At 42.7% G+C, this 26692-nt stretch overlaps 1 protein-coding gene across 1 annotated transcript in view; it reads right to left on the bottom strand.

Moving 5' to 3' along the window:
• Nucleotides 1-26692, bottom strand: part of FUT10 (fucosyltransferase 10) — a 70078-nt gene that overhangs the window by 36537 nt on the left and 6849 nt on the right.

Below are 26692 nucleotides of genomic sequence, written 5' to 3'. Positions count from 1 at the left end.
AGTCACATCAGCAAAATTTACAGAAAACTGGTTATTTGTAAAGGAATGGCAGGCAAAATACTACCAGACACAAAGAGTAATAACCTGAGATAAAGATGAAGCCAACTCCAGATGCCAGTATTCTTTCGTTTGTATTTATGGCAGCTTCCCCTCAAAGACATAAGGCTGTACTTAACTCGGCCACCTGGTCCCCTCATCAAACTGGCCTGCGTGACTGGTCACAAGGGTCACTAACAAAAGAGCAGGAATCAGAAGGACATCAGACTTCTAGAAGACAATGGAGCAAATGTTTCAGAATTTGGAGGGAAGATGTCAGGCCTCCAATCCCAAACCACCCTTGTACTTGCCTTAGGAAATAGAAAGTGGGCATCAGGGCTGCCTGGCTGGCTCAGTGGCTGAGCATCTGCCTTCGGCTCAAGTCGTGATCCTGGGGTCCTGGAATCGAGTCCCACATTGGGCTCCCCACAGGGAGCCTGCTTCTCCCTCTGCCTATGTCTCTGCCTCTGTCTCTGTGCCTCTCATGAATAAATAAGTAAAATCTTTTAAAAATAAAAATAAAAAATAAAGCAGGAGGGGGCAGCCAAACCAATGTCCCCTGCGGGAGATATAAAACCGATAGGTTACTTGATCCATCAGACCACTTCCTTAAACTTTATTCATGTACCTAAATGTATTTTATACACCTACACATAAAAGTGCCATATCCTTACACAGGTATTGGGTACAGCTGATGGAATACTGCTAAAATAAAGTTAATGGTAAGTCATTAATAAAAACTAGGCAATTTTTAAAGACAACTATTAGCTCAGGTATCAGAAAAGGAAATATAATCACTGGCCCTATGTAGAGCAGTATTTCATACTCACGATAATGTAAACAATGCTGGCAAGCTGATATGATTTTTAAAATTATTTCAGACAATTAGGAGAGGGAGAAAGAATGGAGAGATAATCAAACACAAAGGAGACAAGGCTGATGGTGGTGGAAGCTGGGTGAAAGTGCCATGATGAAAACTTGCAATTATAACAATTATACAGTAAACAATAATTTCTTAAGTAAGATATTTAAAAATATTTCTTTGACAGAGAGAGAGTGAGCTCGCAGGAGAAAGAGAGAGAGAGCGAGCTCGCACACAAGGAGTGAGGAGGGGTGGAGGGAGAGGGAGAAGTAGACTCCTTGGCTGACCAGGGAGCCTGACTCAGGGCTCGATCCCAGGACCCTGAGATCATGACCTGAGCCAAAGGCAGATGCTTAACTGACTGAGCCACCCAGGTGTCCTTTAAAACAATGATTTCTTATGAAATAAAATTCTACTATGTTAGATAGATTCAGGAGAAGAGAGTAAATATGAATGTCTGGGGTAATTTATGAAATAGAACCTCATAACCATTTGTCTCCAGAAATACAAGTGAGCAGGTATTATTTAGAATTCCAGAAGAAGGGGATCCCTGGGTTGCTCAGGGGTTAACGCCTGCCTTCAGCCCAGGGCATGATCCTGGAGACTCGGGATGGAGTCCTATGTCGGGCTCCCTGCATGGAGCCTGCTTCTCCCTCTGCCTGTGTCTGCCTCTCTCTGTGTGTGTCTCTCATGAATAAATAAATGAAATCTTAAAAAAAAAAAAAAAAAAAAAAAAAGAATTCCAGAAGAAGCTACAGGAAAGAAAGGTATAGAGGACAGAGAAAGAGGATTATTTTTAAATCCAAATTTAAAAAGACAAAAACAAAAAACCTTGCGATACTACTTGATATTTTAAGCTAAGTTTAACCATGACTTCATAAAAAATGACATTCACAAAATTTTTCATCCTCTTAAGATTTTTTTTGTTATGATGGCATAGAATTTCAGTGTTTTTCTCCCTTTGTTGATGTAATGAAATGAACAGAATTAAGGAGAGATATTTGAACATAAAAAAAAAAAGCATAACTGGAAATGGTAAGAATTCAGAGGCCTGCTCCTTTGAGATTTCACTGTATATACTGCCCTCTAGTGTCACCGTATGGAAAAGCATCTTTCGTTTTGTAAACTAGAAATGCACTTTCGTCTTCAAATGTCACATTCTCTCTTCTTGTTCCTTGTAGCCTCTCTAGGTAGTCAGGCTCTCAGTTTGATGTCCAAGAATTCAGCCTTGGATTATTAGTTTTATACTTTGGCTTCACTATGGATTCAAAAGATTTTGATGGAAGGGCCTTGGAACCTGGTTATGACTAAGGAGGGAAATGTGTTCTAAGTTCTAAACAACTGTTTGTTCTGTTGAGGAAAAGAACCCATTTGTGTGCCATCTCCATGATTCCCTGAGGGTATACGCCTACAAAGTCAAACATCCTGCTGGACAGAAGCTGGACACATAGATGCTCAAAAAAACATTAAGTCTGGCGAGTGACTGGTTTCAGAATTCATCTTGCTGTTTATGGACAATGTGAAATGACAAAGTAGCACAAGAAAGTGATCATTGTTACTAACAACTGGTTGAACCAAATTATTTAAGGGATATGGACAAGGCAATGCAGATGATAGAATGTAAGACAAAAGGTCCACCTCAATGCCTTCCATCCCCTCCTGAAAAAAAAAAAAATCCACTTTCACCACACTCCTTTCTTTGCAATGAGAAGAATGTATTTTCTTCTTAAGTATTATTTACTATTTGATAAAATCACACATTTCTCCCTACCAAAATGTTGACTCACGTTCAGTTCCAAGATGTTTTTCCTCTGCTACTAAGTAACAGGGAGACAGCTCCATGATCCCCTGGCTTCGACCCCGTCCCCCTCCAGGGTTACTCTTCCATCCTGCGGTACCACCCTTGCTTTGCTAATCCCAAAGAGACAAGCTTGGACTGGGGGGCAGTTCTCAACTCATGCTGGCATCCACATCTATGATAATGTGGCCTGTTTTCTGCTGAGAAGTGCTCTCTTAGAAACTTCCACCCGAATTTTCCTTCTCTAGTAGTCATATTTCAGGTGAGAAATTCCTGAACTAGCTCTGAGGTCCTTTTAATTGGGGCTCATGATGTGTGAGCAGGGATCCTACTTCCTCCATGAGCATTCCCTTCCTGAGAACCTCAGAATTAGTTTGTATCCTTCAATATAAAATCAGGCGGACAATTCTTGCAATTTTTGATCCTAACAAACAGGCCATAGAAAACTTGCACTTTTCAAATTCTGAGTCTTTGTTAGCAATTAGAGATTATAAACTGCCAATTGAAGATGCGATATATTTTATATTTATGGTAGATTTCATTTCCCTAGAGCCACCACGTCCATGAAAGAGCTAACAGTTTCTAGAGTTTTTTTTTTCTTTAAGATTTTATTTATTAATTTGAGAGAAAAATAGAGAGCGAGAGAGAGCATGAGACATGGAGGAGACAGAGAAGCACATTCCTGCTCAGGCCCAGGACCCTGGGATCAGGACTGGAGCTGAAGACAGACACTTAACTGACTGAGCTACCCAGATGCCCGAGGGTAAGTTTTGAATCTAACCAGTATGACACATGATCAGAAAGGGTATATACTTCTCTTTAGAAACAGCAAATTGAAAAAGCAGTCATTACCAAAATCTTTAATAAGGCCCAAGAGTGTCTGAGGAAGAACACGGGTTTCTGAGCCAAGGGAGTTAGGGCTGAAAACTTAGTTTAGCTACATGAGTAGGGCTTGGAGCCCGTTCTTGTAACCCTCTGAGCCACAGCACCCTCATCTTTCCGATGAGGAAAATCCTGACCTTACCAGAGTGTTTGGTGCCTGTGACACCGAGGCTGCTGGGGAAATGTGAGTGTCTGCCCCTTCCTCCCTGCCCCAGGCCCCTCCGGCCAGGCCAATCCCAAACCCCACTTGAGGGAAAGAACTGTCACCACCTGCAGAGCCCTGTGCCTCCAACCTAAGCTGTGGCTGCAAAAGAAACTGGCTCCCCCCGTCTTTTGCTCCCCGGCTGCATCGCTGCATCACGATGGCTTCTGGGGTGTTCAGGAGGGAGTCTTCCCACCCCCAGCAGGCCTGGGGAGAAGCACTGTGCCAGGCCAAAGACTGCTGCCCCCGTCACACCAGACATCCCCCCCCAGCCCCCTCTACCTAACTGCACATTCCCCTCTCTGGCTCTGTTTTCCTTCTGCAAAACCTGTTCTTTTGCTTCTCTGTTCCCACTTGAGCGTGTTTCTCTCCTTTTCCTCCCACTCCTGATTAAACAGCCAGTCTGACACCTGGATTTTTTTGAAAACCTCTCCTCTGGCGGCCCTCTGCTGCCCCCTCTCGTCACAAAATGGAACAGGCGCGCTCTGGCCAAAAACCAAACCAAAGCAAACCAAACCTCTTTTCAAGTTTCAGGGATGCTCAGCGTTTAATTGAGGGCCTACTGCATGCATGCGGGGCGCTGTGGTAGGTAGAGCAAAATCAGAAAATGCCCCTGTTCTCAAGAAGCTTACAGGTCAATGAAAAAGGCCAGCATTAATCAACTTTATTGATTAATTTATGATTATCAATTATCGATCATTTATAATTAAATATAATTAATAATCAAATGATTATTCTATTAATCGTAGAAATAAAGGTAATGCCAGAACTCAAACATGTGTTATATAATGCAGTGAGTGCCTATGATAAGGGACTTGACCCTGTCAGAGAGGTCGAGGAAGGCTTTCTGGAGGTAGCGACATGGCTGGGATTGAACTCTGGCTGGAATAAACAGAATGAAGAAGGAAGAGGAACATTCCAGAAGGAAGGCAGCCTGTGTTCTGGTAGGAGGGAGCATAGGAACTACAAGGGACTACGGGCAATCAGTGTCAGCGGAGGAAGCAGAGATGAGGCTGAGTGGAAGCAGCTGCATGAGGCAGTGGACGCTGTGGTGGCCACATAAGAGGTAACCAGATAAGGTGGCCACAAAAGAGGTTATGGCAGCTGAGAGTAAAATGTTAACGTAGAGCCTAGGAGAGTGGAGAGATTCAAAAAACAAAACAAAAACATTTAGAAAATATTTTCAGTATTTAGGAAATATAATCAAAAGAATTTTAGGATGACTGGGATACCCATGGAGGGTAAGGGGGAGGAGACCTAGACTCCTGACCTGCATAAACAGACACTGAAGCCATTTCCTGAGTTTGGAGGCGACTTTGGGACCCGTAAAACAAGTACCAAGCAGATGATGGGGTATTTAGCTATAAAGGTCAGAAGAGAGGTCCTGAGTAAAGACATAAGGGCAGGTGCTATCTTCATATGGGCTGCAGCGTGGGTCAAGGAGGAGACTCTGTAGGGCAGTCGTTCTCAACTACTGAGGAGGACCCCCAGTGGCATTTTTGGAATTTTCCAGGGTGAGGAGATGAGGACTCATGGTGATTTGGGAGTGCTACTGCCACTCGATGGGAGGGGACCCAAAATGCTAGACACCTTAAAAAGCACAGCACCGTTCACAGAGAAGAAAGGTCCTGTGTCCCACATGTCATGAAAATGAACAACCCGTTTTTAATTATCTTCAGCTTCTGTATAAACACCAGGGCTGGTATTTCTTGCCTAGTTTCCATTTTACGTGGAACTTTCCAGGAATGTAAGAACCACGTAAATTAAGGGAAAAGCAGCCTGCTTTTAGTATTTACCAAGAGCTACTCACCATTTCAGAAAATCACATCAGTGATCATGGTAACTGAGTGCCAGCCAGGTCTATGCTCTCTGTAGGTCTCCAATGCAGACTCTACATAAAGAATAACCACATTCGGGCACCTGGGTGGCTCAGTGGTTGAGCATTTGCCTTTGGCTCAGGTCATGATCCTGGGGTCCTGGGATCGAGTCCTGCATTGGGCTCCCTGTGAAGAGCCTGCTTCTACCTCTGCCTGTGTCTCTGTCTCTCTCTGTGTGTCTCTCATCAATAAATAAATAAAATGAAATATTTTTTTAAAAACACTATGTAGAAATTTATGGATTTATAAAGCTAATCAATAATCTTAATATGGCTTAAGATGGGGCACCTGGGTGGCTCGGTCAGTTACACAGAAGTTACATTTGACTCTTGATTTCAGCTCAGGTTATGATATCAGGGCTGTGAGATCAAGCCCTGTGTTGGGCTCTATGCCAGTCCTGGATCTTGCTTAAGATTCTCTCTCTCGGGGCATCCCTGGGTGGCTCAGCAGTTTAGAGCCTGCCTTTGGCCCAAGGTGTGATCCTGGGGTCCCGGGATCAAGTCCCACATCGGGCTCCCTGCATGGAGTCTGCTTCTCTCTGCCTGTGTCTCTGCCTCTCTCTGTGTGTCTTTCATGAATGGATAAATAAAATTAAAAAAAAAAAAGATTCTCTCTCTCCCTGCCCGCTCGCTCTTTCTCTCCAAAAAAACAAACAATAACAATATTCATTTTAAGGTTAGTGAAATGTATAAATTTCATGTTTTAATTTAAAAGTTAAAAACAGGGGTACTTGGGTGGCTCAGTGGTTGAGCATCTGGCCTCAGCTCAGGTCATGATCGCAAGGTCCTGGGATCAAGTCCTGCATCAGGCTCCCCATGGGAAGCCTCCTCCTTCTGCCTATGTCTCTGCCTCCGTGTGTCTCTCATGAATAAAAAAATAAAATCTTGAAATAAATAAAAATAAAAGCTAAACACACACACATACTACCTATAAGCATTTCCCAATTATAAATATTACAATGTATCCCTGAAGATCATTTAAAGGGATTGCAGACATAAGGTGAGCTGTGAGCACATATGAAGCACTGTCTATTTCTGTGGCGAGTCCAGAATGAGTAGGAAAATGTGACACAGTGAAAAGGTGGGGGCTATCTATTCCAGTTTGACGCTAAATATTCTTAGAAAAGTTTCAACCACTAACTATAAGGCTGACAGGTATCTTGTCTTAGCAGCTTGAGAGATCTTGGAAAAGAAAGTCCTGCAAAGATAGGAAGAAGCTGTAGGAAAAGGTAATTCATGGTTCAGTGACTGGGTTGCAAAATTTACTTGTATTAAGTGCAATTCAGATGTTTCAGAGAGGAAATGAAATGTATCTTCTGTGTAACTAATCCAGTGCTTCTCCTGAATCCCCATCTGGTGGACATAAAAGGAAAACAAATAATGCAATGCAATTTCATGCAAAACCTACAAATGGTCCCTTACGTGCTATTCATTCTCTCAGTAAAAATGTCTGTCTGGTTTCTCCACCTCTTTTCCAGGACCCGTGTGACAATGGGGAGTATGTACTGGGACTGTGTGGCATCCTCCAACTTCTCTGACCTCAGAAGTGACATCCTGCAGCTTCTGCAGCTGAGGCCAGGATCTGCAAGGTGTATGGTCTGGTCCTGGGGGGCCCTGCCAGGGCCTGGGGTGCTCCGCTGAAGGCTCAGGCCCACTCACTGCTCACAGGGGTATGACTGTCTGAACACATTGGTTCTGGTACAATTGGGATACTTTTAAGAGTGGCAGAGAGCGGGGCAGCCCGGGTGGCTCAGCGGTTTAGCGCCACCTTCAGCCCAGGTCCTGAACCTGGAGACCCGGGATCGAGTTCCATGTTGGGTTTCCTGCAGGGAGCCTGCTTCTCCTTCTGCCTGGGTCTCTGCCTCTCTCTGTGTGTCTTGCATGAATAAATAAATAAAATCTTTTTTAAAAAGAGTGGCAGAGGGCATTAACTGGAGAGGATGCCAGCTCCGGAGGGCTGTCCTGGGCAAAGCAAGGTGTACAACCGTTTGGGATTGGATTCTGTGAGTAAGCTCTACCAGCACTCAGCCCAGGGTTCACCTCTTGCCTGGCCAGTGGACGTTCTGCACCTTGATGCTAAGCATCCAATACAAGAACACACAAGCTTTGAAGAATAGACCAGAAGCCCCTACCTGGTCATGCCAGTCTGACCAATTAACTATGCTGGACCCCATGTTGTAGCTCAGGACCCGCCCGTCTTTGTGTTTTCCTCAACTTATCAAGGTGTTTCTAATGTCTCCACTCCAAAATGTGACCCAAAGGCAGGATCTGGGGTTGACGAGGGCAAATACAAAATATTGGCATCTACCTCCCTTTACTTTTCCCTCTTTGTTCATGTCCCACAATACCGAGGGCTAGAAGACACAAGGCTTTCTCCCTTTCCTTCTCCCAGAGAAGCAAGGCTTCACAACTGGAAGGGGTACCTTCTCAGGAGAAGTCTCACAGCTGAGTATTCTGGTCTTAGTTCTCATTATGTTAAAGTGGGAACTAAAGCAATGTAGAAAATCCTCAAGAGAGCAGTCTGACTTCAGAAAGGGAAGGAAGTAACAGGAAATAAGAAAAGTTGAACATTGAAGTTACATACAAGGGTGAAGCTTTTCTTCTGTAACAATTCTGCCCTCCTCAAAGAGGAAAAGGCCTTGGACCAGAAAGGAAGATAGTAATCTACTCAAAAGGTAAGAAAACTTCTTTATCTCCAAGCCAACTCTGTTAGCCTACTTTTACTTTTATTTATTTTTATTGGGTTTTTTTTTTTTTTTTGTTTTGTTTTGTTTTGTTTTGTTTTGTTTGTTTTGGAATAAGCTCCATGCCCAGCATGGAACCCAACGTGGGGCTTGAACTCCCAACCCTTAGATCAAGACCTGAGCTGAGACAAGAGTCGGATGTTTACCTGACAGAGCCACCCAAGAGCCTTTGTCTACTTTTAATTCTATTATCAACTTATTATCATTGTTCCTTAACTTTACATTAGCTCATCTGAATATAAACATGATCGCAATCTTCAACATGTATACACTTATCAAAAGACTGTCAAACTACAGGAAGCAAAAACTGAAAGAATCGCAAGGAGGATACGAGGAGTCCACTATTACAGTTGGAGACTTCAATACCCTTCTGTTGGAAATGGACAGATCTGGCAGCCAGAAAATCAGCCAACATACTAGAGCTGAAGAACACCAATCACCAACTGGATAGAACTAATGTCCATGCCCTACTGCATCCAACACTAGCAGAATACACACTCAAGTTCACATGGAACATTCTCAAGACAGACCACATTCCAGCCATAAAACACATGAAAGAAAGAAAAAGAAAGAAAGAAAGAAAGAAAGAAAGAAAGAAAGAAAGAAAGAAAGAAAGAAAGAAAGAAAGAAAAGAAAGGAAGAAGAAAGAAGAAAGAAAGAAAGAAAGATCGATCATATAATGTCTGCTCTCAGACCACAATGTGATTATACTAGAACTCAAGAACAGAAAGGTAACTGGAAAATATCTAAACATCACACTTCTAAGTAACACATCAAAGAAAAACCTCATGAGAACTTTAAAATTTTTTGAACTACATGAAAATGGAAATACAACTCCTCAAAATTTGTGGGATACAGAGAAAGTGGTGCTTAGAGGAAAATTTATGGTGTAGAATGCATATATTCGAAAAGAAGAAAGATCTAAAATCAATAACATAAATCTCCACTTTAGGAAACTACAGAAAGAAGAGGAAATTAAATCCATAAAAAGCAGAAGTAAAGAAATAATAAAAATTAGAGCAGAAATCAATGAACTTGAAAAAATGAAACTAAAAGAGAAAAATAAATGGAAACAAAACTGGTTCTTTGAAAATATCAGTAAAATCAATAAGCCTCTAGCTAAACTAAGAAAAAGGCAGAGAGAATATACAGATTATTTATCAGAAATGAAAAAGGTATCTCTGGTGGCAACTCTCTCGGGTCCCCTCTGTCTCTGGGAGCTTTGTACTATCATCACTTTACTATCACTCAATAAGCTTTGCTACCTACCAAAAAAAAAAAGAAAAGAAAAAAGAAATGGAAAAGGGGACATCACCACAGATCCCATGGATGTTAAAAGGATAATAAAGGAATATTATGAACCTAATCATTATACTATCAGTATTAATAACTCTCTGTCATTACTTATTAAGCATTGACAATGCCTCTGGCAATGTTTTGCACTTTACATGAATTATCTCAAAACTTAAACATTCTACAGAAATTGGAATTATCCTCATATTATAAATGAAAAAAGAAACTTAATGAGGTTTGGAGACAGTGCTAATGTCACACATCTAACAAGTCAGCCTTGCTCCAACTCACTGTCTGACCCCTGGTCTTTCCATTATACCACAGTTTCTCATGCAATTTGGGGGAAAAACACTTGACCTTATTAACTACAATGAAAAAGAAATAACCCAATTCATATTTAAGCTGAGCAAATCTTTCCATGTGCCAAAAACTCACCACCCTCTACACCACCACCACTGTTACCAACCACCATTTCAATACTGTGACTGACAAAGTCACCCACTTGTATGAGCAGCATGGTGTCCAGCTGCCCAATGTCAATATGAAGACAGAGCATTGGCTCAAGGGATCACAGTGATGGGATTAGCAAAAGCAGAAGTAAACTGGCTGCTACGAAAAATCAAAAATGCTAATTTCATCTCTACTTTTTTTTATATTTTATTTATTTATTCATGAGAGACACAGCAACAGAGACAGAGACATAGGCAGAGGGAGAAGCAGGCTCCCTATGGAGCTCAATCCCAGGATCCTGGGATCACAACCTGAGCCAAAGGCAGACACTCAACCACTAAGCCACCCAGATGCCCCTCATCTCTATGCTTTCAATTGCTCTCCATATACTGGTGACCCAAACCAGAGAATATTTGGAAAACTGTATCTAGAGGTTGAAAATGGGCCATTTTGGAAATGAGAGTGTGAGCATTTGCCTTCAAACTGTGGGACAACTGAGCTAGCAAGCTTACAGACCACGTAATGTCATGTATGAAAATAAAAACCAGAGTTTAGTTGCCTTGAGAATAAAGAGAATATGAGCCACCCCAGCCAATCATATATCAAGAACTGAAAAGCCAGGAGCTTTACAGTCTCTGACTAGAGAGGAATCTAATGGGACTGTTTGAAAGGCATCTGGGCACAGGTGCACTGCAGCAGACAACTTTGTTAAGTAACCCTGAAGCCCTCTTGGTTTCCATATTTGTACAGTTTTAAGACAACATGTGCAAGTCTCCCCCAGAGAGGGTGCATTCTGGGTCTGAGTGCTGCTGGGTAAAGACAGTAGAAAAAGAATTTGTCTCATCCCTCCTGGATCCAAGCATTTGCTCAGCATCAGCTTAGTAATAAGACTCTTACTCTAAGCAGAAGCCCCTGGTTCTGACACTTTCAGACATCACCAGATGCTATATTAGTCGAACAACCAAGTGCTCCTGAAAGACCAAATTGTGCCCATGTGGCAAAAAGAATACCCTAATTGCATAATTCCTGTGAAAGAATCATCAAAATTCACATGTCCAATTATGAACAGTTTTCCAATTTCAACATGAGACATTCTTGGAAACTGTCACAAGGCAGATGTCTTAAAGAGGATTTTATTTTCCCAAAGGCATAATGTTATAATTGGATATTCTGTTACCAAAGACCAAGCATAAAATAAATCATAGGCATACATAAGCAACAACAAGATATAAAACCAAGGATGCATCTATAAATTCTCATGATAGAACTTAGAGATTTTATATTAAGTCATAAAACATTAGTGGCGGAAGCCACCGCAGAGAACTTCTCAGAGCTGTGCCCGATACCCCCCACCTCCCCAAGACTAGCTACATCATTACTTCTTGGGAAGTTTGATAAAGAACACAGATTCCTGGTCCTCATTGCCAGAGATGTTGATTTGGTCTAGAATGAGAAACAAAATGCTGTATTTTCCTTTTAACTTTTCCAGATGATTCAAAAGACTGATGGAGGAGTGGGGGCCGGGATGTCAGGGGTGGGTAGAGTGGGGGATGACCCATATAAAACGGATGTTTATCTGTTGGTTTTTCTGACTAAACAGGAGAGGCTTTATCAGTAAACAAATGCTAACACTTTTTGGCAGTGAAATTAGAGGATTACCGGTTGCACATGGCTCCTCACGTACAAAAATATAGTTACCAAGGATCTGGGTATCAAATTTAGATGTTTGTACTCAGGAAAGTAAAATATGCACATGTCAATAACCTTGAGGATTAAATATTTATGTGCCTGTGGAAGCAAAATATTTAGTGATCAATAATTTATGACATATTGTTTTAACCCATCAGGAAGGGAATGAATAGCTGTATTTATGTTGTTTATGCATCATGGTCGTGGTAAATTGATAACGTGAGGTTGAACTAAGCGTCTGAAAGGCCAAGGAGTTAAATGAATAAGCACAGTTAGTTTTTCTCTTTGGACACCTGTATGTAGGAAAGTAGCTACCACTGAGACATCAAGTCATCCATTCTATCTTCAGATCACATCTCAAAGCCACCCATTTTTTTCTCTGCTACCTCCCATCCCAATCCAAAGCACCATCATGTCCACTTCTTTAATGGAAACTGTGTCTCCTTTCCACCTTCATGTTCCAATCCGTTCTCCATGGAGAAGCCATCGGGGATCTTTTTAAAACAAAAATCAGAACAGAACAGAACAAAAATCATATCATAGCAATTCTGCTTGAAATCTTATGATATTTTCCCATTGTGCTCAGATGGTCTTATGGAGTCCTTTATCACCAGGCCTCTATCTGCCACTCAAATCTCATCTCCTACACTCTTCTTTGCATCCCCGGTGTTCCTGCCACACCAACCTTCCTTCTGACCCTCCTCGCCATCAAACTCCTTCCCACTCTTCCTACGCACCAGCTGCTCCCTCGACCTGAAATGAATTCCCTCCAATTCGTACACAGGTTTGTCTCCTCCCAGCTTTCAAGTCTCAGGCTCAAATGTTATGTCCTCATAGAGGCCTCCCCAGTTATTCTGTCTAAAGCCAAGATGCGGGCAGCCCAGATGGCTCAGCGGTTTAGCACTGCCTTCAGCCCAGGGCGTGATTCTGGAAACCTGGGATCGAGTCCCACGTCAGGCTCCCTGCATGGAGCTTCCTTCTCCTTTTGCCTGTCTCTCTCTCTCTCTCTCTCTCTCTCTCTCATAAATAAATAAAATCTCTAAAATAAAAAAATAAAACCAAAATGCTCATCCGTAGCTGGTAGCATCCTATTTACATATTTCGTAAGCTCCACGGGGCAGAGCCTGCTGTGTTTAACGCTGTAACCCTGGCACCCAGCACAGGGCTACAAGTATAATAAACGTTTCTTAGATGTCAGTTGTATAAATGAATGAGGAGGAGACCCTGACACCAGCAGGGCATACATCCCGAGACATTCTCAAGTTCCCCCAAACCACAAATACAGTAGCATACAATGTCCTCAAAACATGGAATTAAGTGAATTATTTACACAGATCCAAACTATAAATTAGTCCAATGTTTTACTCTTTGATCTCTTTAGACAGCTATCTTCTGCTGGATAACCATTGCTTCTTAAAACACTTCATTTTAGGGGCACCTGGGTGGCTCAGTAGTTGAGCAGCTGCCTTTGGCTCAGGTCATGATCCCGGGGTCCTGGGATCGAGTCCTGCACCTGGCTTCCCACAGGGAGCCTGCTTCTCTCTCTCCCTATGTCTCTGCCTCTTTCTGTATCTCTCATGAATAAATATAATCTTTAAAAAAATTTGCTTTGTCTTCACTTTCATTATCAATACTATTAGCTTACTTCCTTCAGAGAGGTCACTTTTTCACTAATACAAAAGTTTTTAATATTTCAAGAGAACTCCAGCATATGCAACAAGTATATGACATAAAGCCAGTTGAGAGATGGATGCTGGTTGTTCTTATCCAGGTATGTGATGCTCCCTAGCACCCTAGCATCTCTCAAGGGCCAGACCACTCAATCTGCACCCTAGAACTATCTAGATGGGATGGACCAAAATGTGAATGCAAAATTGGTGAAAACAAAGGGTCTGTTGTACTCTCTTCCGTTTAAGTGTTTTGTTTTGCTTTTCAATTTTTGTATTATTTATTTGAGAGAGAGAACAAGTAGGGAGGAGGGGCAGAGGGAGAGAGAGAGAGAGAGGGAGAGAGAGAGAGAGAGAGAGAGAGAGAGAGAGAAGCAGACTCCCCACTGAGGAGGGGTCCTGACACAGGGCTCGATCCCAGGACCCAAAGACCAGGACCTGAGCCGAAGGCAGAAGCTAAACCAACTGAGCCAACCAAGAGCCCCTTGTTCTTTAATTTTAAGAGCAAAAACACATCAATGAAAGCTGCACAGTTTTATTTTGGGTGCCTATGAGCACTGCAGTTGTCTTCTCTGAAGACGGGAGCTGCCAGCTTGTCTCAGAGGGTTTCTGGGTGTCAGAGAATCTGCCCAGAACTGGATCTGTGCCAACCCATCCATTGGCCCAAATTGCTGAAGCTGCAGTAATGAAATCCGTCCGCTGCCTCCTCATGCCAGCCAGAGGGAAAGTGCTAGATTTCTGGCACTGGTTACTTCTGTGCTTCATTCGCGATTCATGAGGTTAACCTGAGAAATGCTTTCAGATTTTCAGCTATTTTGCTCTTCCTTTAATCTTTATATAACTACATGCTATCAAAAGAACAGAGAGGGTTAAATAAAAAAGGAGGCTGGGTCAGAAACAAGGCCAAGAGAATTCCAGTCCTGCCTGACAACCCTTAAAACTAAAACATTATGAGGCTCACTAAAGCCTTTGTCCTTACACCAAACTAAATCTAGCATAATTCAGTTGATTTATCTTTTTATGTGGAGAGACTGAACATCAAGTGATATTAATATGCAATTTTTCATGGAAGGAAGTGAATACCTTAGCTAGATATATTAATGTCTTTACATAATTAACACTCTTCCCAAAGGTATCCTGATAAAGCGAGAAAGTCTAAGAATTGGGTAATTTATAATAACTGTTCTTACTGTCCTTGCACTTAAGTATATCTCCTAAGACAAAATATCTTTGTTAATTAAATTTTTATTTATACCAAATTAATATCTGCATATAGCTTTAAAAGTGAAATTGGCCTTTTATTGGGCCATTAATACCAGAGAGCAGTGTCCTGCCCCACACCCATACCCCCTTTCCACATGCCAGAAGTCACCACTCCAATACCTTCAGGTGTTTGTTCTGTATTCACACTTCAAAAACATCTAAGTAACATGCCTAATATGCTATTTCTTGGTTTTTCAGTTTTAGATAATATTGTCTTCCCACTATGGAAAATGTAGATTGAACTCGCCTAGACCACCTTCCCCCACATATTTGTCTTCCCTCCTCAGCCATTTTTTTAAAAGTTTTTATTCAAATTCCAGTCAGTTAACATGTAGTGTAATGCTAGTTTCAGGTGTACCATACAGTGATTCAACATTTCCATCCATCACCGGGTGCTCATCACAAGTGCACTCCTTCATCCTCATCACCTACTTAACCCATCCCCTCACTCATCTCATCCATTTTTGATTAAGTATATATCCAGTGCTTTCATTATTACAGGTATAAATGTTCTTTACTGCTAGGCCAAACCAGTGTGTTATCGTTACATTTTCTTTCTTGAAAATGTGTTTTCTTTTGTTTCCAACTCTCTGGCCAACTCTTCCCACACCTTCCTAAAGCCCTGCAAAATGCTTCTTAAGCCAATCTCCCATGTGGACAAACTGACAACATACCTGGCAGATTACAAGTCTTCAGCACAAGAGATTCTGAATATGTTAACATGAACCCCAGGGAGAGAGGGTTCTGTTTGTTTGTTCACTCATGACGCTAGGGTGAGCTGGGTTTCGAAACTACCCATTTACAGCAAAATAAGTAAGGTCATAAACTCTCAAGTTTTAGAAATCTCAGTGGCAGAGAATTTGGGTTTGCTTGGTTCTCCACCATTCCAGCACTACACGAAGACAACTTTCTAGAGATGCAAATAAATCCGACATGAGGTGAAAGAATGACCCACACATTATATTACATGAACTATCAGGAAAAACAAAACAAAACAAAACAAAAAACCCCAAACCTACCACAACTCCCACTGAAAGAGCCCAAGTATTAGCTGAGATTTTGTCTCTTACTTTCCAACCAACGACCTCAACACCTGAACACTGGGCATTACTAAAACTGGATGCCTCTGTTCTCATGACAGCTATTCCCCTGTTATTAACGCTGGCTGCCAGATCTTATCTAGTTAAAGTAAGAATCAATCATACCCAACTGATGCAATAAAAGCTACAGCACAACTGTCCCCCCAGTGACCACGCTGGCTTTCTGCAGCACAGTGCCAGGCATGTGGCATCCATGCTGTGTGTCCAGGTCTGCAGGGAGCCAGGGTGAATGTTCTTCCCCACTTCCCCACCCCTGATTACAAAATTAGGAAGTAACATGTTGTTTAAAAAAATAGCAAAAAGAGCTGAAAGTGATTGCTTCTAGACTCTAAAAAAACCCCTCACGCTTTCTTCGAAATACGTCTTGTAGCAGAAAATCTAATTCAACTGTGCACACAACAAATTTTGATAAAATATTATTTAAATAAAACAGCCTGTTAATCGTTGGGTCTAAAGACCATATTCAAAAAAAATATGTCAGGCACGTGGATAAGTTATAGAACATCTCAAGACCCAATGAAGATGAAAATCCCAAAGTTCTCTGGGGTACCTGAGTAGCTCAAGTGGTTGAGCAGGACTCTTGGATTCTGCTCAGGTCTGGTTCTGCCCTCGGTAGGGAGTCTGCTTGAGGATTCTCTCCCTCTGCCCCTTTCCTCCTTCCTGTGTGTGCATGTGCGCGCGCGCGTTCTCTCTCTCTCTCTCTCTAAAATAAATGGATAAATCTTAAAAAAACAAAAACAAAAAACTAGCATTCTCATTTCTTCCCCATCTCTACATGAGGAGATCAGGCCAGTTTCACTTGCTTATTTGCTCAACAATGTTCCCTAAAGCCTGCTAGGGGCCAGGCACTGTTCTAGGTTGTGGGATGACAGCAGGGAACAAAGCAAAAGTCCTGGTCTTCCTGAATTTAGATTCTAGCGGGGGGAGACAACTGATAACTGGCTCCAGATGAGTAAGCAAAATTTGGGGGTAACCAGTGCTGTGAAGAGAAAATAAAGCTGGACCAGGGCTTATAGCACCGGAGACTGGCGTGGGAGGGGAGCGCTGCTTCAGGAGGAGGTGAGGATAGAGGCCTCTTTGGGGAAAAGCATCACTCACAGACACCCGACATGGGAAGGAACAAGCCAGGGAAGCGCAGAGAGAGAGAGAACAAGTGACAGGTTCTGAGGCTGGCAAGGCTTCTTGCATGTGGGGAGGTGCTGCGAGCAGCTTGGGGTAGAGAGGAGAGAGCATGGGGAGCCTGAAGAAACGAGTAGGGCAGAGCCTGTAGTCTCAGAGGCCACAGTAAGGACCTGGAACTCTAACCAGATGAGATGTTGCTGGGGGTCTGAGCAGAGCCGTGCCACTGCCTCTGCCCTCTGTAAAGTACCACACAAATAATTATGTAACTAAAAATGAAATGTCTATTTAAAATAAGAGGTTTGGGGTGCCTGGGGGGGTTCAGTAGGGTGAGCTCCCAACTCTTGGTTTCAGCTTAGGTCATGAACTCAGGGTAATGAGATCGAGCCCTATGACAAGCTCTATGATCAGCAGGGAGTCTGCTTGAGATTCTCTCTCCCCCTCTCTTTCTGCCTCTCCCTCTGCTCATGTGTGCACTCTCTTTCTCAAAATAAATAAAATCTTTAAAAAAATGAGAAGTTTTATTACAGCAAAGATATATATATGCAGACAGATATAAACACATATACATATGTACATATATTGTATATAATCACCTAGTTATTATGAGCTTCTTTTCATGTTCAACCTCATTACTGCCCACACAATTAAGTCCAACTAAGTCCAATTTCTTTCCCATCTCCTACAGAAGTCTTAATCTGGGATGCTATTAAAAACAATTACTGGGATGCCTGGGTGGCTCAGCGGTTGAGCGTCTGCATCTGCCTTTGGCTCAGGGTGTGATCCTGGAGTCCCAGGATCGAGTCCCAGTCGGGCTCCCTGCATGGAATCTGCTTCTCCCTCTGCCTATGTCTCTGCCTCTCTCCCTCTGTGTGTCTCTAATGAATAAATAAATAAAATCTTCCAAAAAAATAAAAACAAAAACAATTACCCACTAATTCAATGCACAAGGCCCAAGAGAAGATCAACCACCAGAGACAAAAATTAGTAAGAACTAACAGGTGGTGGATGAGATCAGCAGAACTCTCTACCCCGGAGCATGGTTCATGGATGTGTCTCATGAAGTGGGGATAGCCATGTGAGGAAATCTATCGAGGCTGTCAGCCCATCAACTGTGATAGAATCATGTGAGACCAAACTTGTTTGTTTTCCATGCTTCTCCAGCACATGGCAAGGGGCCTCGCAAATGGTGCCACTCTGCAGAAACCCTGTACAGCTTACTGTTGGGATAGAACCAACAGGACACATACCAAGATTCAAAGTCATTATGAGACAGAACCCATACTTGCCCTCACTCGCTGAATTTATGCCTGGAATGAAGGAGAACTCGTTTTATGATTTTTGGATTTCACGACAAGGTCAAGAATACAGAAAGGGATGAGAGAGAAGTGCCTGCGGGGACATTATGGAAGCGTCCCCATGGTGAGCACTTGTGCCATGCTCTGAACCCCCTGCTTCTCCAGCGCTATCTGGAGAACTCTGAAATATGCAATATGATCTTGTACCTGAGAGACAGAGACAGAAGACCTCATGCCTGTGGAGGTGCAGGAGGACTGTGGGCCATGATTGGGCTCCCCCAACCCATCTCACTAGGAAAATCTAGAGGATGAGGGGATGTGACCTGCCCATGAACCCAAAGCTAGTCAAGTCAAGAGGCTGGTAAGCACTTTCCTTGACACACATGGGAAGCAGGTAGGCAGCCTCGGATCCTCCTCCTGGAGCCCTACAAGGAACAAAAGAGGCCTCAGCAAAAAGAAGCTGGAGTTGTTCTGCCAGGATCTGGGAAGCTGACTACGCAGAGTAGAGACTCAGCTTCCTGAGAAGGGAAACTGTAAAAGTCCAACAGGCACACTCCAAATGCCATGAAAATGCCCCAGAATAGAAAAAGTGTTCTTTATCTCCCACCCGACTCACTCAAGGACACCAGCTCTAACCATCTGCCTGGTTCAGAAGATATGAAGCCACACACAGCCAAGTAAGAAATGTCCTATCTCCCTAATTCTCTCCTCTCCTCACTGCAACTCCACCAGGTTCCAAAAAGCAGCCAGTGATGGAGCAAATAAAGAGCAGAAAGAACACAAGAGCCTTTCTCAGGGCAGTGGGCTCAAGGCATGAAAAGAGTTCCAAGCTAGAGAACACAACAAATGTCACACTAGGTGAATTCAGAGTTCAGATAGTCTACCCAGGACTGAACATGCCACTGACTAAGTTTGAAACTGCACTTGCAACCTAAAACTGTTCATGTCCTATGAGGGAGCACAAAGGCTGGAGAATCTGCCAGAGTTCCCAGTTAGGGGATGGTGAAAATTAACTCCCTGAAAAATTAGAGAGGGAGACAAACCATGAGAGACTCCTAACTCTGGGAAACAAACAGAGGGTTGCAGAAGGGGAGGCGGGTGAGGGATGAGGTAACTGGGTGACGGGCACTGAGGAGGGCACTTGATGGGGTGAGCACTGGATGCTATACTGTATGTTGGCAAACTGAATTTAAATAAATTATTTTTTAAAAGAAAGAAAAAACTGGGATCCCTGGGTGTCTCAGCGGTTTAGCGCCTGCCTTTGGCCCAGGGCGTGATCCTAGAGTTCCAGGATCGATTCCTGCGTCGGGTTCCCTGCATGGAGCCAGCTTCTCCCTCTGCCTCTCTCTGTGTGTGTGTGTGTGTGTGTGTGTGTGTGTGTGTGTGTGTGTGTCTTTCATTAATAAATAAATAAAATATTTTTAAAAAAAGAAAGAAAAAATTAACCCCATAAGTATGGTTTTAAAGGACAGTGAGAAACACAGGTGTGTTGCTCTCATTCCAGAGCTCATGCTTGGTCATCACGAAGGCCATGAATGAATGAATGAATGAATGGACAAAATGTCTCACAGAGAATGAATAAACAAAAGAGTAAACTTTTGCATGAAACCTGGGAGATGAAGAGGTGACTGGTAACAGAGTTCACTGATGATCTAGCATTCCCAGAGGAGAAAGATGCTGGATCAGGCACGCACACTCACGGCTTCTGGTGTAGATGGTGTAGCAAAAGATTAATAAACAGAGTAGGAGTTGCACAATCAAATATTCAGGTTTGGGTACACGACTAGGCACTTTCCATCTGTGTGATCTTAGGCATGTCACATTCTCTGAGCCTGTTTCCTCGTGTCTAAAATGGTAATAATGCCTAGGCTACTGCACAGTGTAGTGATTTTAAATAAGAGAACACACAGAGAGTATCTGGTGCCTGGCAGAGTGGGCACTGAAAATGGCAATAATCGTTACTACACTCTGTTAGGGACCGAGGAAGCCAATCAGGCTATCTCCCTTGTCCCTCAAGACCATTCAAATGTTTCCTGTAATTCTAAGCTCACCAAGCATCATCATTTTCTGGCTAACTTGATCACTGGGTGGAGAAACCCTGAAAAATGAACAGCAGGACTCCTATGACTGTGAAGATATACAGTAATAAACCGGCTTTTCGGTATAAGCATGAGTATCCTCTTTAGATCGCTCTTCATTATAGCCTGATTAACACTTGGTGAACTGAAAAAAAATGAGTAGACATCAAGGGACAAGGATTGCACCAGAGGACCAATTCAAAGGCCCTACCCACCGAGCTGGGCTGCCACTCCTACATCCCTCTCTTTTTAATTAGGGGTCATCACACTGAGATACCGAGAAATCCAAAAGTGCCCTTTGAAACAAAGAAAGCGTCTACTATGTTTGCTAGCATTCAACCTAAATGTATTTCATTACAACACTCTGAGACCTAGTAAGCTGTAGATGGCTTATAATAGAAGCCATCTCCATTTCTCACTCAGGAGGCCTTTACTTTTTCTTTTTTTATTTTCTAAAAAAATTTATTTATTTACTCATGAGAGACACAGAGAGGCAGAGACATAGACAGAGGGAGAAGCAGGCTCCCAGGACTTGATCCCAGGACCCCAGGGATCAAGGGGGGTCCTGAGCCAAAGGCAGATACTCAACCACTGAGCCACCTGGGGCCCCAGGAGGCTTTTTCGATACCAGAACACCTTGTTCGTTAATGTGCTGGGCACAGAGTGAGCTAGAATGCTGATTTCCATTGCCTTGCTCATGATACTTCCCTGTCTGGGGCTCTCCACAACTCGGCTAAAGACCTACCTTGAAACACTGGATCTTAAAGAAGTCTTCCGAAATGATGCAACCCATTTCTGATGATTCCTTTACTCTAAGTCTTCTCCGAGGTTGGAGAGAGAACGTGGACTATATTATCTCATGCTTTTCTGTTAGGAGAAAGTTTTGATTCCTCACCACCCACACAGGTAACCGAAGACAAGCCTCTTCACTCCATGCTTTACTTCCCTCTTCATCAAAAATAGATAGAATTCCCACCTACGAGGCTGTTGTGAGAAGGCAATGAGATCGCACTCAAGAAAGCGGTAGGGAGAGCCAGGGGCCTGTACCTAGGGTGGAGGTACTAGAGCCCCCGGCACACAGTCCACACTCAACCCCAGAGGGTGGACTGCAGGCATCCTGAGGAGGGCCAACGTGATGTCCTTCCTCTTCAGAACCTCCAGACTTCAGCAAGGTGTGCTCATTCCCATATTCCTCAGGAGGTGAAATATTTCAGGAGCCTCCTTGTTTCCTTTCTCTCCACGTGTGCCTATGTTTACTAAAACTTCTATTTAGAAGCTCACCTAAAACATAAATAGTTGCCTGCTTTGCCTAAGCCCATTTTCGTCAAGGGTGACTCCAACCCCTCCTCCAGGAGAGACATCTTTCTGGACAACGGTCTAAAAACACAGAGTTTTGTATGAAATCACAACAGTGACAGTGTCTAAAACTTCTGTGACCCATGGACTTTTAAAAAAGATTTTACTGATTTATTCATGAGAGACACAGAGAGAGAGGGGCAGAGACCAGGACCCCCAGGATCCCAGGACCCCGGGATCATGCCCTGAGCTGAAGGTAGATGCTCAATCACGGAGCCACCCAGGCGTCCCGACCCATGGACTTTTGGCTTAAAAAAAAAAACTACTTTATTCGCTTGTGCCTGCTATATTTTCGTTTCAGAGAACTGTTAATGAAGCTGAAGCCTCGCGTTTCTCAAATGGCTCAAACCAGACACAGTCTTCACTGTGTTCGTATTAAGCAAATGACTCATATCTAGGAAGAAGAAAACGAGAAAGTAGGCTACAAAGGAAACAAGCAAACTCAAAAATACTCTGGTTTACAATAGCTTCAAGGTTATATAATCCTCCGAGTTTCCATTTCACTGAATTAGGTCAGCTTTTGACACCTGAATCATTTTCCCTGCCTTTTTTTTTTTTTTTTCCAATCCTGCCACAGCAGAATCCCATGTGCAGTTAGTTGGAACTGACCTACTTAATTAGAATTTGGAGTCCTCAGACAGAAAGGGGTGCTGTCTTCTTTTGAGTTTGCTTGTTTCCTTTGTGTCTCTCACTTTCCAGAGTTTCAGTCTTGTCAACCTTGATGAAGAGAAGGTTAGACTCCCACATCCTTTCTAACTTGAGGTTTTTATGAATACTTCCTGAGCACCTGTCACATAGAAGGTGCTAGATATAAGGGGTGGACGTATAAAAATGGACTGATGCTGCCCTAGCATCAAGAACTTTACACTCCATGAAGGAAGAGAAGTAATACAGAGCAAAGCCAAGGGGCATCTGGGTAGTTCAGTCGGTTAAGCATCTGTCTTTAGCTCAGGTCATGATCTCAGGGTCCTGGGATCGAGCCTCGCATCAGGCTTCTCTGCTCCTTGGGGTCTGCTTCTCCCGCTGCCTATGTCTCTGCCTCTCTCTGTGTCTCTCATGAATAAATAAACAAAATCTTTTAAAAAATGCCATAGTTATCATATTTATCTTCTTTATTCCTCATGACTGGCATTGTGCCTGGCACACAGTGGAGGCTGCATTTGATGGAAGGGAATCCAGAATGGCTCACAGCTGTTATATCTGAGTTGATGTTTAAAAGGCCATTCAACCTTTGGGGGCTTCCTGATGCCATTCTCCAACTCGATACAAAATCTTAAGCCAACAATCAAGGTTCTCCATGTTCTGGTCCCAATATATCATTCAATCTCCATCTCTCTCTTACCCAAAACTATGCTATAGCTTTGCCATACCTCAGATATCACCCATAACTTTCTACTTCTTTGCCCACATTCATGCTGTCCCTCATCCTGAAATGTCTTCCAATCTAAGCACAATCCAATTCCATTATCTCTCAACATTTCAGATTTCTCCTGTTTTATGAAGGAGGTCTTACAAAGCCTTTCCTGACTCCTCCAATCATATGTTCTCTCTCCCTTCTTTGAAATCCCACAAGATTTACTGGCATTTCTCATGGTATAGATGCCATTTAGAATTGCATTACGGTAAGGTAATGTCTTTGTCTTAAGATAATAATCTGTCTGATATTAGACACATTATTCATCCATTTTGCCAAACACATGGTAGGTATTCTGTAGATTATTTGACAGGACAAATATAAAAAGGACAATGTAGGACTCAGAAACTGAATAAACAGTGGCACTAAATTAGTGCATTTGTGGCTTCTGCCTAAAATGGGGACTATTGCGGTTTGATTTTTGAACATAAGATTTTGTTGATAGAATCACAGTGGTTAAGTTTAGAAGACAGGTTGGGTTCAGATCAGAGAGTCCTAAATGCCAGGGTAATAAAAATGGCACATATTTAGCTCTTAATGAGAGTCACTGATGGTTTCAGGAGCTGGAGAGTAACAAACCCAGAGATATGAAACTCAAACCAGAAGAATTCCAGTTGAACGCATCAGTCTTCTGGGAATTTGGTTAGAGGTAAGTCCATCCCTGAGAGAAGAATCGAGTCTTAGTGTGCTGATAAAATTAAGTACATGAACCTGAAGATCTGTGAGTTCTGGAAACGTCGCTAAGCTAAAAACTGCTTCATAGGCTTCCTAGCAACCTAATATTTCAGTACCTACCTCAATAAAAGGAAATAGGCTGACACCAAAGCACCTATCACTAAATTTCCAAACTGATGAAAAAGAATATTCTATATTTTTCCAGAGCAGGGATACGGGAGCAGAATACAAAGTGGGGGGAATAAAAATAGCTTTGGAGTCCCCAACAATAACACTAGAAGCTAGGAAACAGTGGGGAAACGTCTTTCAAATTCAGAAAGAAAAGAGTTTCCAACCTAGAATTCTATGCTGAGCCAAACCATGAGTGAAGGTTAAGGGTAAGATGAACACATTATCATACGTACAAAGTCTCTGAAGACTTATCTTCCATAGACCTTTCTCAGACCACACTGAAGCAAAAATATAAACCAAGAGAGAGAAAAATGAGACATAAAAGAAACAGATGGAGCCTCTAGGTGGCTCAGTCAGTTAAGAGTCTGACTCTTGATTTCCGCTTAGGCCCTGGTCTTGGGGTCCTGAAATCAAGCCCCATGTCAAGCTCCCCACTCAGTGGGGAGTCTGCTGGGGATTCTCTCTCTCTTTCTACCCCCCACCCCATGTCCTCTATCTCTCTAATAAATAAATCTTTTTTTTTTTAAAGAAACAAGGAAGCCAACACAAGAGTAAGGCACAGGAAGTCCACAGAACAATGGGGAGCCCGGACAGCACCTGTGTACCCAGCAAAAAGGGAACCACTCTAGAATGGAGCAGGTCAAGAATCTCCGGGAGACATGATATGTTACCTTTCTGTCTTATCCCTCTAACTTGCTTTTCCTCTTATATGGTTTCTGAAGTCTATCAATGTTGGAGGCTCATAGCTCCAGAATACTCATTTTCACTGTAGCATAGTGTCACACTGAATTTATGTATATTGCACTTCATTTGACTGATTTTCTTGTGTTGGACATATAGGTTATTTTAAAAACCATACTTAGGGGATCCCTGGGTGGTGCAGCGGTTTGGCGCCTGCCTTTGGCCCAGGGCGCGATCCTGGAGACCCGGGATCGAATCCCACATCAGGCTCCCGGTGCATGGAGCCTGCTTCTCCCTCTGCCTATGTCTCTGCCTCTCTCTCTCTCTCTCTCTGTGACTATCATAAATAAATAAATAAAAAAAATTAAAAAAAAAAAAAAACCATACTTAGGACAAACAACGCTACTATAAACAATCCATGTGCATGTGTGAGACTTCTTTCCTAGCAGTGTGGGATGATTTGGTATGAATTTACATCTACTGGATATTGCCAGGTCATTACCCAGAGTGGTCATATCACAGTAGCGGCCTTTTAAACAAAACCTTTTAACATGTTGTACATGCACATAGACCTCCAGCATTCCCAAATAATACGCTTAGATTTTACTTCTTGACTTTTCAGTTTTAGACAGTATATATGGATTCTTACTGTGGAAGAAGAATATTTAACTCTCCTTCCACATCCCTGCCCACCCCACTCAATTTCTGACCCCCATAGCCTTCCCCAAAAGCTGTACCATGTTGGATAGATTAGTATTCAGTGTTTACGTCATTGTGTCATCACAGTGAGCCATGCCATATGCTAAGGTGACATGTCCCCCACAGCCTGTTTGCCCTGGAGTAGCATCAGATAGTCTAAGAAATGTCTCACTATTAAAATCAATGGCTACATTAGAAACAATGAATACCCACCATTTGCTTCAACGTGGATAGAACTGGAGGGTATTATGCAGAGTGAAGTAAGTCAATCGGAGAAGGACAAACATCATATGGTTTCATTCATTTGAGGAATATAAAAAATAGTGAAAAGGATTATAGGGGAAAGGAGAGAAAATGAGTGGGAAATATCAGAGAGGGTGATGGAACATGAGAGACTCCCAACTCTGGGAAAAGAACAAGGAGTAGTGGAATGGGAGGTGGGTGGGGGTATGGGGTAACTGTGTGACGGGCACTGAGGGGGGCACTTGACGGGATGAGCACTGGGTATTATACTATATGCTGGCAAATTGAACTTCAGTAAATAAATAAACAAAAAATAAAAATTAAAAAATAAAATCAATGGCTACACTTGGCAAGGAGGTACAGCAGTGATGTGATGGCTGCTTCTCACCTCCAACAAGCGGAAACCAGACTCTCTTGCAGGCAGAGATCCCAGCCCAATCTCTAAAGGAAGAGTGTCAAGTCTCCCTCCTTCTCTCTCTCTCTCACACACAAATACAGAGACACAGTCACACCACTCTGAAGCAGATTTGCTTTCATTGACTTCCTAACTGATCAACTTTGGCTATATTTGGTCGAGTCTGCTCATCTGTACCCCCTTGCCCCCACCACTCAGCACCCAGGAGCTCTGTATTTCCTGCCACTGTGAAATCTTGCTAACTTCCCCTTGCTGGGTTTGGTCATCCTCGGTCCCAGCAGGACATACAATCAGCCTCAGAAGTGATGAATACCAACTTACTCTTGAAAGCCAATGCAAAACATTGGCTGATGAATCTGACTAATGAAATAAAGAACACTGTGCTTAGTTAATGTCCTATTAAACATTCATCTGTCATGGTCATCAAAATCTCCTATTATCACAGGTGACATTCTGAATTGATATCAGCAACAGAATCAATATCCAATTCTCTGAATACTAAATCCAGTAAAGCACAGCATCCAACTGTGAAAAGGCAAGAGGAAATCTCTCCTCTTCCACAATTACCAAGCAGCCAGCCAACCACCTCTGTGTTGTTCAAGCTTATTTATTTATTGTATCTGCTAAATGCTCAGGCCTTACACAGAGCAAATGCAAAGAGAATCGGGCATGTCACAGTGT

This window comes from Canis lupus, chromosome 16 (assembly GCF_011100685.1).
Source record: "Canis lupus familiaris isolate Mischka breed German Shepherd chromosome 16, alternate assembly UU_Cfam_GSD_1.0, whole genome shotgun sequence".
In the NCBI taxonomy this organism is placed as follows: Eukaryota; Metazoa; Chordata; class Mammalia; order Carnivora; family Canidae; genus Canis; species Canis lupus.
This window is presented reverse-complemented; position numbering and strand designations above follow the sequence as displayed.